A 13,776-nucleotide genomic window follows, 5' to 3' on the forward strand; every position below is an offset into this window, starting at 1 on the left:
GAGGGGGGGGGAGTGTTCCGAGCGTCTCTCTCTCTCTCTCTTTTATCTTTCCGATTCGGAAAGGGCTATAAAAGCCCCACCTTTGGCAGCCGCCACTTCTCGGCTCCCAAGGGGAAAGGGGAGAGTGGGTGGAGGGGAGAAGCACACGGCTGGTCGAGGGAAGAGGGAGTGCTGTTGGAGAGCTTCTTGGCTTGCCCCTTTGGCCCACCGAGCAGTGGGGCTGCAATGCAAACCGCCGATAGACAACGTGATCGAGGTAAAAGGCTCTGGTGTGTGTCTCTGTTTTGAAAGGCGTTCTTTTGAAAGGGACTGCGGAGGCGGTGGGAGGTTTTCTCCCCGGTGGTTTCGAGGCAGCTGGAGGACTCGAATGGGGGGGGGGAGAGGAAATGAGATGGGGGGCGGTAGTTCCAGTTCTGGGGCCGGTAGTTCCAGTTCAAAGACTCGGGTGTGGGGTCCAGCGTGGCAGCCGGGAATTTCACGCGTCCTTTGCACCTTCGTTCTGCTTCTGTGGAGGTTAGGAACTTGCCTCCCAAGACCGGATGGCGGAGGGACCCGCGAGCAGGCTGATTGCGAAAGCTCTCGCCAACTCCGGGGTTGTTGGAGCGCGGCATCTGTGGCACGTAGCTTGTTTGCTCCTCGCGAAGCTGAGTCCGGGGGCGATCTTTCATTTGCCAAGCTGCGCCTTCCGTTGCCGGCGGCCTCTCGGGCTCGCAAAAACGCCCGCGTGTGTGTGCGTGTGCGCGCGCTTGAGGGGGGGGACCGGGAGGGGAGCCGAAACCCCCACATCCCAAGTAAAACTGTGACAAAATGCGTGCTTGTGTTTTAATGGCACTCGCCTCGGAGCTTATTTCCGCATTAATTTCCCCTAACGATTCCCTCCTTGGCTTTCCATCTGTTTCGAGGTAGCCCGCAGCTTCGCGTTTGTTTCGTATTCAAAGGACACCCGACAAAAGGGCGGTCTGCGCTCGGAAGGGACCCACAGGCTGGATCTGTCAAGCTCCCTGTGAAGTAGGCCGAGGCCAAAGGGCTCCCGAGGCCCAGCCCGGCCAAGACAATCTGCCCGCGAAGATAAGGAGCCCGACTTCTCCCCTCCCCCATTAGGTGGGGTGGAGCGCGGCACCCTTGCGGAGCCTGGCTGGGGCCTCACAGGCCAGGCTGTGGCGGCCCAGACCACTCTTCTTCAGGGGTTGAAGCCCAGCTACGCCAAGTGGATCGCCTTTTCCGCCCGCGCCCAGCCTTTGTGTCGTCCCGCGCCTGGCTGTAGCCTCGACTTGGCTGTCCGTCTTCCTCACGTAACTCAGGCTCGGGAATCTCGGCTTCCTCAGCAACGGGGTGCCTTCACCACAGGGCCCAGGGGTTACTCAACGCTTACCCTGTAGGAACCCGAATGAGGCTAGCGAGACTGTTCTCTGGTAAAGTAGGCCAGGACTGTACTCCGTCAGGGCTTGCTTTCCTCTCTTCCCTCCCCTCCCCCGCCTTGTGGTTAAACGCCCGGCGTTTAAATGGAAGCCCAGTAAGGTTTTGCCTTTTTGTGATAGGGCAGCCCGAAATGGCTTTGGGTGGGTTATAAAGCAGGACAAACATCCGAGCACCGCCCAAGCCTGGGCTTTCAGTGTAGTCACAGTAACGCTCTTTGAATTGCTGTGGCAAATAGGTGACTGGGAGTTAATTAGAAAGTATCATCTGGATCAATGAGTCGCACAACCCATTAGCTCTTCTCCGGCCTTCTGCGGAACTGGTCCTCCAGCGCGCATTCCGGGAAGGACTTCGCGATCAGGCCGGGTCAGTTGGAGTCAGAGAGCACTTGGCGGGGGACAGAATGAATCTGTGGGTCGACCCCCACCGTGATTAAGTTCTCCAGCCTTTGGGAAGCTTGGCGGCTCGTCTCCCCCCTCTCCTTGCCATCCTTCCTCCGAGGGAGTCCAGGCCTTCCCTCAGGGCAGTTGTGGGACATGAAACGTGTGGTGCGTCTCAGGCGTGCGCCAAAAGAGAACAGATAAAATCCCATTTGTCAGGCACGAAGGCAGGCTGTTTTGGGGGCCTCCAGGTACCCCGTGTTTTCTTTATCTTCCTGGTGATTTCGAAGGTGAGGTGCCACAGCCGAGGGAAAAGGGAAGGGACCCCCCTGTATTGTTTGCGACCTATGATAGATCGGTCTAGACAGCCGTTCAGGCTCCCTCTGAGCGAGAGAACCGGAGCCTGAAAAGCAGAAGTGGGGGGGGGGGGGGGGGGGGGGGGAGAGACGCAGAGGAAAAGGTCACCGCGAGATTCGGTGCATGTGAATGTGTGTAGTTAACCCTTCACGCGACAGAAACCTAGATGGTGCATAAGGGAGGCATTTGGCCGAGAGCCCCCAGCACATCGGGAGGCTCTGAGGCCCTGCGGCCAGTCGGGCTCGGCACTCCGGCGATCTATGAGCTCCTCGGAGGGCAGTTTCCCACAATCGGGAACCTTCTTTCCGAGGCGAGTGCCAGATTCTTCCGTTCCCAGAAGTTTCCTCTTCTTTGGGAACTCCGCTGAGCGCGCTTAACCCTGTGTCCTGTTGGTGCAGAGCCAGTCGAGCACAACGAAGCATAAGGCGAGTCAGGCGTGTGTGTGTGTGGGGGGGTGTTTGTGGGGGGGGGGGGCCCGCCCCAGCGACCCTCCGAGCGCTCTCCCCTCCCCAGAGCGGTGGGGGGGGGGAGGGCGCACAAGGACAAAGCCAGAGTGGGGAATTCGGAGCCACTCGGGCCAAAACCGCCCCCGGAGCCGAATCAAACATTCGCTTTCTGAAGCGAGGCGGGAGGGGGTGCCAAAGTGGGAGGAGGGAAGAATGGAGCTGATTTTGTTTCATACCGCGGGGCTGGGCGAGCCTCGCCTAGGTTTGTTTCATACACTCCGGGAAAGACGGGCAAACTTACCTACGGGTGCCTTGAGGCACATCAGACTTGACAGAAGCCTCGGAAGGCAAAGAGTGGCTCCCGCTTTGCGGCTGCCCGGATGTTTAGGGTCTCCTTTCTTTAAAGGGGGTTGGGGGGGGGGATAACGCAAAGCGGTTCTCAGTGGAGAAGGCGCCTCCGCTGGCCCAGCCTGGAGGCTCCGGATCACCCCTCCCCCCACCCCGGAAAGCCGATTTGCGTCAGATTTGCCTGCAGCGCACCTCAACTCTTCCTTCTTTGTCTGGAGCTCCGGGCACTCAAGCCCTCGCTGGAAAGGTTCCCGATGAGGAGTCCACGCAGCGCTAGGCAGGCAGCTCGGCAGTTCTTTGCACGTCACATCTAAATACATCGGTAATTAGATGGAAGCACCGCCGGAAATGATAGATTGGCTGCATAGCTAATAGGGACGAGGACAAATAAAGCCTACAGCGTCTCCTCTCCTCGCTCCCTCCCTCGGATAAGTGGGCCCCTGGAAATCAAGCCCAAGATCTGGAGCGAGAACTGAAATTACATGTCGTCCGTTTTAGGGCTGTAATCAACCACGCAGATGAGAGTCTTGGTTGCTCCCCTGCTGCAAGCAGTTCTTGAACGTGTTTGCTGCATGATTGTGGGAGGAGGGAACTCGGAGTCTTTCAAAAACCCTCTGGGTGCCTGCTGGCTAAATATATACACCTAAGAGAGAAAGAGAGAGGGGAGGGAAGGGGGGGGGGAAGCCGATCATCTAATCAAGCCTCAGTACCTGCGGTTGCATTTTGCAAACTTGTACTTAAACCGGTTAAGCGCCCTTGCCGATTTCAAATGGCCTCCCCTCAGGAATGCAATTTAAGTGGTTCGTGGATCGCAGGCCTTTAAGTCCTGATGTTATAAGCGGTAGTGCAGATCTCTGCAGGGCTACCCACTGGGCGCGATAAATGGAAGGCTTAAACCCCTTTGAGTTCAGTACTTGAGGTTTTGTGGAAGTTTTCTTCTAAAAGAATCGAGGAACTAGGCCGATTAAGTTGTTGCAGGTGACCCAGTGCCGTGCTAGTTGAAAGTACTTAGTGCCAGGCGTCTGTCTTCCTTCCTCTCATCTTTATCGGGCTAAATGGGTCGCTTTTCTGTGCACTATACAGTGTCTGGCACACCGTTGTCTATACCAGTGCTGTGGTGGTCAGCTGATCAGGCCCACTGGTTTAATTGTAGGTGTTATGGGACAAGGACTGCGGCTGGGATTCCTTCTTCAATATCTTTTTGTACTTCCGATAAATAACCCTTGTTGCAGTTGTCCCAGGCTTTCTACCTCTGTTCATAAACTGGAAGTTGGGGATGATGAAAGGCTTCCCAGAGGTATTTTGGCCAGATGTTTACCTAGCAAAAGCCCACTTATAAGGCCAAGAAACCCCCTCTTTTCTGCTGCGTGACTCAAATGACTCCAGCTGCAAATACAAGGAAGGGGGAAAAAACCCTCTGCTCATTCAGGCCTATGTCCAGTAGTTGGGTTTTTGAGAGAGGATATACTAAGTTCAGGTTCAAATCTCACTGAAGTCATGATTTTTCCAGGTTGTCCAAGACAAGTCAGTGGGCACCACACTCGGCAGCCTCACAGAGTTATTACCAGGATGAAATGAGACAGTGTTCAGCCCTGACCTTGTGGAAAGAAGGATGAGATGGGAAAGTCAAAAAATAAATGATTTGGCAACGTAGACTCTTTCACAGGGAAAGATGATGCTATATCTGGGTGGCTGAGACTCTGAGGAACTGGTGATGTCGCATCTGCCAAGAACATGTTAGGTGGTCTCAAGGAAGCCATTATCTCTGGGTCCTGGTGCCCCTTGCAATATGGGGATCATAATAATTCTCTACCTTACAGTTGTGGTAAGGGATTATAACAAAGGGGAAGTTAGAGAGGCTTTAAGAGTTGGAAAGCACTACAGACAGGCTCATGATTCTAACGCTTCAGATATTTACCGTTCAGTCCTAAATGCACGAACAAAACAATAGCTCCCGCCCGGTTCAGAGGGCGCATTGGGCTGCACCCTTAATGAGAGCTAGTTTTTATATAAAGCAGTTGAGTGTTCAAAGCGCTCCCTCCCCCAGTATTCTCAGCAATCCTTAAAAGACCTTTTATCAGTGTCAGTGGACGTTTGTCCTACACAAAGGGTTTTTAATAGTCGCGGTTCCGAATCAGCTTCTGTTTAAATCCTTCCCTCGGCTGAAGCTTCCGAAGTGCTGAAGAGGACATCCTTTACAAAATCCAAGCCATCTTTGGAAAAGGAGGCCTGACTTTGCTTTGCTGTAGAGAGTGTTAACTGACAGGAGAAATGGATTTAGACCTGGACATCCAGTAGGATCGGGCCCTTGGTGTGCTGTTCCTCCTCTCTAGTAGCTGGTAGTTTCCTTGTACAGAGGGTCGCTCACCAGGTTACACGTTTAGCCTTCCGTTTCCAGGCAGGCCTCTCAAACAGCCACGCACAAGATAGCGGAGCCTGTGGCGCTTTTGCACGCTGGGCTCGATAGTTAAAAATAAGCGCTGGTGGAGGAAGGCGAGAAGGAGTGGGGCTCTCCTCTCCCTCTCCCCCAGCAATCTAGCCACTTAAATAGATCAAGCAGATTCTTTCCAGAGAGCCAGACTAACCTCGTTTTACTACATCGGCGCGGGGTGGGGGCGGGGAGGCGGGTGAGCGCGAGCGAGCGAGCGAGCGAGCGAGCCCTGGTACTGAGTGCCGAGCAGAGGCGGCAGAGGCCTAGTTTGCAGACAGGGGGAGTTCCCACATCCGTGAGCGGCGCTGGCTGCGTTTAATCCTTGTGTCCTTTCCCCGAGCAAGGCTGATAAGCGAGAATTACGTTGAATCGACCTCTCTATTCCTCAGCTCTGTTCAGCTGTCGAGCCCTGAACCTTTAGCAAGCTGCTGGGGCGATCTTTCGAGGCTGAAGTTAATGAATGTTTCACAAGGGTTCCTCTGGCAAGTGCGGTGCCTCTCTTAATGGCTGCAGCTGACTTACAAGCAGAAAGCAAGGAGGCCACCAACTGGCAGGAGCCCTTCCCCCCCCGTAGAAAATTACCTTCTTTTGTTGGGAAGGTCTTCATTTTTCTTATTTGCTGGATAACTAAACCGTTTTCTGCTCGGGCCTCCTTTCTTCTTCTTCTTAAATCTAAAAATAACACTGTTCCTAACAGAGACACAATTTTAGAGTCCAGTGGCACCTTTAAGTTCAACAAAGGTTTATTCAAGGTATGAACTTTTGTGTGCATGCACACTTTTTCAAATACATAACAGAGAAAGTTACGCATCCGGCTCTTGCCTTAGTGTATTGGTAAACCAGGCGAAAATGGTGATAGGGGTCCTAACTCATTATTTGGCCCTTCTGCCTATGAGCTAAATACATGCACCTTGTCCATTGCAACTGATTCGGTGCTGTGTGGAGAGTCATATAAGGAAGGCCGCTTAGGAGACGATTCTTTGACAGCATGAAATATAATTTCGTGATCCGCAAGACAGTTTCCAGTATAATCTCATTATGCACCACAGGCTCCCGGTGTTATTTTGTAGGAGGCGGACAATGATCAATTTACATTGACCTGGGGCTGGGCAAGCTTTTAGATGGTAATTGCCATATTGATTTGCATGCAAAAAAAGGAGGCTTGCTAAAATTAAACACCGGAAGCTAAATTAAGCTAAATTTAATGTCTAGGTGCAGACGGGAAAGACCTGCTAAACTCTTGGCTTCTTAGACCCTTATTTTTAGAACCGTGAAACTTGGGGGGAGAAGGCAGATGGCTTTTGTCACTTTGAGCATTGGCCTACAAGCGCCAAAAAGTGGGGCTCGAAATATTCAAGGATTTCATAATGGACAGTCCTTGAAAGAGTTTGCTGTTCTGTGAAAGAACTGCAGTCCTATCTTTTTGCTTTTTAATGGTCAAATAGAGTATTGAACGGAAAGCTTTCTCTTTTCTTGAAGACAATAACAAGGTTTTAATTTGATATGGCAATTAAAGAAGAAAATACAGACCCCTACAGCAAGAGCCGCTTCCCTGGAAACTGGTTGATCTGAGAGCTGAGTGTAGTCAGCGGACCGTTAGGAAAAGGGGGTGGGTTGCTGTTCCGCTCTGCGGCACATCTCCTTAGAGGAACGCATTCCATGCACTTTGTATTGCCTTAATTTAGTAGCAGCAAGAGAGTTGGAGAAAGAGAAACCCACTTCCTGGTTCTTAGCAGATCTCTAAAACTTTCCTGTGAAAGGAGCCCTGCGATATACTTAGTCTGGGATCATTCTTTCCCCAAACGTTTTCTGTGCAGTGCATTCCAATCCAAAGCATGTCTATTCAGCGGGTTTTCCTTCAAAATAAGTGTGGGTACGACTGCAGCCTTTGTGTATTTACTGTGGGCTTCCTTAAGCCCTATGGAACACATTAAGACTGGCTTCAGAACAAACATTGGAGTCAATGCATTCTCCTGGTTGCAAAGGCCTCCCATCCCATCATAAGCACACGAGATGAAAACAAATAGAGTGTAAAAGTATTTAATTTCAGAATAGGTGGTTTTTTCTTTTCAGTGTTTCTACCCAGGATCACAGCACCAATGTTCAGAAGTAAAATCTGTTTCCCAGCCCAAATATAATTGCCATTGAAATCAGCAGCAGACACTGAAGACTGGCGGTTTTTAGGACTGGAAATCTCTCGAAAGTCATGGAAAGTGAATTGGTAGCCTTCAGTCTATCTTCACTTTGTGCCTGTTTTGTTAGGGGGTTGGAAATAAACAGATGTTTATTTTTGTACTGCAAAGTTGTGCTTTTCATCAAGGAAGTGAATTGCAGCCTAAGATGAAGATGGCCTTTTTTAGGCTTTGAAGAAGACATCAGTGGTTAAATGAGATGGGGAAGAAGGCAATAGTTCAGAATCAAACTTTTTTCTTTGTTAGATGTGATCATACCCACAACCCTAAGAGCACTTCACTAAAATTTAAAACCCCAGGAGCTTTTAAAATTAAAGTCCCAGAGGCTTGCTTCCAAAGAAATTGATTTGGAATGGAACTGGATGGTACCTGAGTTTCAGGGATTTTTGGTAGGGTAACTCAAGTGGTTGAGATGCTGAACTGCAGGCTGGAAGGTCGGTAGTTCAGCAGTTTGAGACTGGAGTGCCACAAGACGGAGTGAGCTCCTGTCTCTGGTCCCAGCTCCTGCCAACCTAGCAGTTGAAAGCAAGAAATTGCAAGTAGATAAATAGGTACCGCTTCGGTGGGAAGGTAACAGCGTTCCGTGCGACTTGGTGTCTAGCCATGCCGGTCACAGGACCATGGAAATGTCTTTGGACAGCGCTGGCTCTTTGGCTTGGAAATGGAGATGAGCACCACATCCCTAGAGTCGGATTCAACTGGCTTTCAAGCAAGGGAAACCTTTAACTTACCTTTACTAGCCCATAATACCCTAAACAGGTGCCACCAGAAATCTTTAATGAGTAACAGGATGGCAGGATGCAACCTAAAAACACACCTAGAAACAGAGCCACATCATGATTGGGTAGACAGAAAAGTCCTGGAGTCCTTTAGTAGGCTTGTTTGATGTGACATAATTTGGGCTACACAACACAGTCTGTACAGTCTCTAACAATGCCATTTTAAAAGGCTTGCTGGATCATACTGAGTATGTATTGAAACTAATATTTCCAGCAGGGGTCTACCTGATACCTCCTTGAAGTACACAAGCATAACATGATGGCAACAAGCCTGCTGAATTTCACGTCTCCACTGTCTGTTTTCCAGAAGTAAACTGCCTCTAAATACAAAGGTTCTGTTTAGCCATCATGACTGACAACTGTTTCCTTAACCATTGGTGCTGATTGCCAGTAGATGCAGAACTATTTCACAAAATTCACCACCACAGAAAAGCTTAGACAGATTTTATTTTTTAAAAGGTTAATGTAGGATACAGTCATTTATTTAATGTATTCTACATACATTCTTTAAGCTTTTAAAAAAAGCCATCTAAGGCCCGGTCACATGAGCGAGATAATCGGTGGTGGTGGGGGAGTGAGGCTTTTTGCTCCGGAGCACGGTATCACGATCCAAAATTCCGCCGAGGCTCCGGCTCCGTGCTCAGGCCGCCAGCCGCCGATCACATGTGGCAATGAAGAAGTACCACGTTTGTGCGCATACCACGGAGGCTTACAAGAAAACATCCAGTGGGACGGGTGCTGGATGCAACGGGATACCAGCACTTCCACGATCAGTCCCCCTCCCACGCCACACGTTTTCCAGATAATGCTACACTTCAGCTACTTTTTAACTCTGCATCTTCAGCCGGACGCTACGGGTTGGAGATGAGTGCGTGACGCTTGCCAGATGTTGCCGTATGATCACGCCCTTTTAATCCACCCGGCAGTCGTGCCTCTCACGCAGCAAATTCTCCGTGTGACCGGGACCTAAGTGTTTCAATGGTAGTGAATGTTGTGAGATAGTGAGTGTTGTTTTTAACATGAGAGAAAGCAAGAAAACAACAAGGAATACTGGATAAACTTCTGTGAAGAAAGGTTTAATGTCTGGGCTTAGTGTTAAGACATTATGATACTAGCTGTATTACTGTTACCCATTTCCTACTACATTCAAGACTGACATTGCCATTTACTACTTTAACAAGGAGCTAATGCTTCCAGTAGGCTGTCCTCCCACAACCACAAGTTCCCCTTTCTAGGTAATCTAGGTAGTTCAGATTCCTATATGCATCATCTTCTTTGGATTTCACCATCTTGAACAACACAGACTTGGCTAGCTCATTATTAACTTCTGGTGCCTGAACATTTATTTAAAAGTTAAATACAGTAAAGAAGACCAAAAGGCAAACTAACACACTTAGGCCCCTGCCACACGGCAGGGGAAAAGCCTCTAAAAGCGTGGCTTTTAAAAGCCGCACCAACGTTGAGACGCCGGGTTGGGATCTTACGGATCCCGTGGCCGCGGCGCCTTTTCTCCCCAGCATGATCTGACGCCGGGGAGAAAACACGGCCCTGACAGGGAGCCTGCCGAACTGCGCATGTCGGAGCATGCGCAGTTCGGCTAGGAGCCGGGGATACGCCGGTGCAAAGATGCGCCTGCGATCCGACGGCCCAGCTTGCGGCGCGTCATCCGGATGAACCACCTCGGTAGGTGGTTCACTTTTGACGCGCCGGATCAGGGGAAGGGCCGGATTGGAGACGGGAGCGCAACGCAAGCCAGATGTTGGCGTGGGATCGCGCCCTTAGTACACTCTACCCAGTATGAATCGCAGTTTCTGGCACTTTAGTGACAAACTAGATAGCTTTTTTCAAAACTGTTATGATAGTTGGTAGAGTCATTTGGGTGACTATGTAGGTCACATAATTGTAAGCTTGTAACACTTGGTTTATTTGTGGGTTTTTTTGTATTTATAAAACAAATAAAAAAATATTTTAAAAAAATACAGCTGGGTCCCAATGCACACTGTATATGGGGTCCCACACTGTATATGGAGATAAAGGTAAAGGTTCCCTTGCTCGAAAGCCAGTCGAATCTGACTCTAGGGTTGCGGTGCTCATCTCCGTTTCAAAGCCGAAGAGCCAGCGCTGTCCGAAGACGTTTCTGTGGTCATGTGGCTGGCATGACTAAACACCAAGGTGCACGGAACACTGTTACCTTCCCACCAAAGTGGTACCTATTTATCTACTTGCAATTTCTTGCTTTCGAACTGCTAGGTTGGCAGAAGATATGCAGGTACAATGTCTCTCTTTTTAGACTTTGCTTCCTGCTTTCCCCCAACCACTTTCTTATCCATAAAATTACCCATCCTCTTATCTCTTGCTAAGTGTTCTTAAGAGCCTTTGGTGAGAAGAAAACTTTTTGGAAGTCCAGATATAATGTCTACAAGGCCACTCCTGTCAATTTGTTAGTTGACAGACTAACAGTGCAATACTAAACAGAGTTAACACATTGGGATTACACTGTTCATTTTCAAATGTTGTCGAGGCAGGAATTTCCTTAAAGGAAGCCATACTCATTTGTCCTCAGTAAAGCTTGTTCTGTGTGTGATAGGTTAACAAATCTAGAATGTCCCAGATAATTCCTTGATTCCTTTTTTTAAATGGTGACTTCTCCCCACAAATCTTTTAGAAAACAGGTTAATTCTAATGATAAATTCCTTTTAAAAAAAGTCCAGCATGAGTACTAGTGTAGCGGTTAGCATATTGGAGTTAGGAGACTTGGGTTCAAATCTCTGCTCAGCTATGAATCTTGCCAGATGACCTTGGGCCACTCACACTCTCTTAGTCTAACCTACCCTGCAGGGTTGTTGTAAAGAGAAAATGGAGGAGGGGAGCCATGAACATTGACCTGAGCTCCCAAGATAAAAATAAGAGCATCATACAGCATTTTCACATTTGAATTCCTTAACAGCTCTTGGAAGAATGTTTGCAGTGGGCAGATAATGTGACAGCTATCTTCATCCTTTGTTGCTTCTATCTGACATAGTTCCACAAAAATAATGGGTCACACTTACTTCTGAAGCTTTTTTTAAAAAAAGGTCTAGTGCCCCTCTGACTTGGTGCCATAGACATATCAAACTGATTTGTTGATTACTTTATACCTTTAGTCATTTGCCCTTCAAATCCCTTCCTTGATACACTTATCTATAGATTTATTTTGACAGATCTTGTTTTTATTTTCATCACATTGGTAACACCTCTCCTAGTTATCTCAAATGAAGTCTCCTCTGCTTTATGACATTGTTGTTTAACCATGCTGGCATTTGCTTGAACTCATTTATCCTCTTTCTAATCTGCTGTGAGCACAATATGAAGAGGTTTGGTCTGTAGATTGTAGTTGGATTATCTATGTGTGCACTGGAGTAAATTGGATCACCATGCCCATGTGTGCATACACTATAAGGGTTAATTAAATATGGTTCTGGACTGTTTCCTACCATAGGGCTAGCTGTGCCCTGTGCATATTTACTTCAGTGTATGCATAGGATCTGGTGTCTACTTTCCTAAGGTCACTCAGTTCCTGGTTAAACATGCATATGATTGGCTGCCAACTTGCAATTGTACTTTGCTTAGGTCTCTTTTGTCATGTCTGTGTGGCCACTAACTTTGACCCTATCAGGAAGGCAAACCTGGGATGAGCTGCAGTGGTTGCCCTCTATAAGTGACTTTGCTGGAGAAATCCCATAGCTCACTGGGGAGTGTCTTCCATAGCAGGGTGCTTGTGTGCATTTAGCATTACCAAAAGAAAAGAAATCAGAGAAACAGAGGCTAATGGAAAACAAATAAACAAATTCTGGGCTTGCTGAATAGACAAAATTGGAGTGGGAAAGAGGGAAGGGTTGTGTTTCCATAAAAGGCCTAGATCTGAGTGGCACCTATCACTTCAGCAGCAAGAGTTGGGGGGGGGGGCTAGAAGGGCATTAGCATACTACAGCATATGGATTTTTTTTTGGTCACAGTCATGACAGGAAGCCATATGTCACTTAGACCAAAATCCCAGGCACACTTACTTGGGAGTAGGCTCAGCTGAACTCTGCTGCAATATGACTGGTACCTTAGACTTTTCGTGTGGCCTGGGTTTTGATAAGTTCCAGGGGAGCGTTCTTCCCCAGTGCAGTGAAATCAATTACACTTCCTAGGGAAAGGTGCTCAGGCCGTAGTTATGAGTTGGCCATTGGACTGTTGCAGCAAACATACGTTTTTGTTATTGTTTTCTTTTTCAAAAGCTGGGAGACTGGTTGAAACAACCCTCTCCAGTTAAGAAACCTCCAACGCAGGAAGTGACTGCTTCTCCGTTTAGTCTTGGTTCCTGTCACTTCGTTTCCCTCCAGTTGCTTCTGGTCCGGCGGGTTGTGTAAGCTGCTTCTGTGTCAGTCTTACACAAGAACCTGCAGTTCCCCATAGCCCCTTCTTGATTTCCTATGAAAGACTAGGAGGGGGCGCTTAAAGGAGGGCTGAGACTCGCCCCGCGGGATGTGGTGGTGGGGTCTGTGGGAACAAAACAAAACCAGCCTGGAAGCCGTTCGGGGGACATTGTATTGCGCTGCTTCCGACTCGGGAGGAAACGGAAGGCAACACAGCGCAGACCTCGACCCAGCTTGGAGTGCTCTCTGGGCTTTGCACCGACTGAGCCACAGTGTTTTCAGCAGAACTAAGTTGGATAGGAACCAAGTAGCTTCTGCTAATCCACTGAGGTCAAAATGAAACTCACTGTAAATACATTTTTCATGGGTTCAGGAACCCCAGTCTATGGAGAGTTAGAGGCGCCTAGGGCGGCCGCAACTGTATGCACACTTCGTGCGCATTGCACGAACGGCGGGACTGACTTCCGGATAAGCATGTAAGGGATCGAGCTGTGACGCTATTGAGCAGCACATTGAGTCCTTGGGCTGGGACGCTGCAATGCTACGCATAATTACTAGGAATATTAGTCCCATTGATTGAATTCCGTGGGAAGTAACATGTCCTGTATTCAGGATGAGGCTGATGACATTAAGGCCAGATCCTATGCCGTTTGGTCGGAGGTAAATGCCACTGTGTCCGCTGGGACTTGTTTCCGACGGAATGAAAAAGTCAGAGGTGTGCGTGTGTGTTTTAAATGGAACCAGGGGAGGGGGGGGAAATGGGGAAATGCCAGCGCGCTTTGAACAACTATGAGATGCAGGCGTTTGGATGAAACCGGAGGCGAGAGAAACAGCTTGTTTCAAAGTTGTTGCTGTTGTGTTAAACCTGACACGAAGGAGAGGGTCCTTGACCTGATCCCGCTACATCACTTCTTCCATCAGGTATACTGGATCTCGCCCCTGTACAAATTGCTGGTATGAAAGAAAAGAAAAACCCAGCCCGTGTAGATGGAGGCAGGCAGAGACTTGTGAGATCAGGTTTCTTGCT

The 13,776-nt window shown here is 48.9% G+C and overlaps 1 protein-coding gene across 1 annotated transcript in view; it reads left to right on the forward strand.

The window, feature by feature from the left end:
* Positions 1–13,776, forward strand: part of BCOR (BCL6 corepressor) — an 82,676-nt gene that overhangs the window by 585 nt on the left and 68,315 nt on the right. The gene's annotated exons all lie outside the window — the stretch shown is intronic.

Source organism: Gekko japonicus, unplaced genomic scaffold (assembly GCF_001447785.1).
Source record: "Gekko japonicus isolate JY-2015 unplaced genomic scaffold, Gekko_japonicus_V1.1 scaffold202, whole genome shotgun sequence".
Lineage (NCBI taxonomy): Eukaryota > Metazoa > Chordata > Lepidosauria > Squamata > Gekkonidae > Gekko > Gekko japonicus.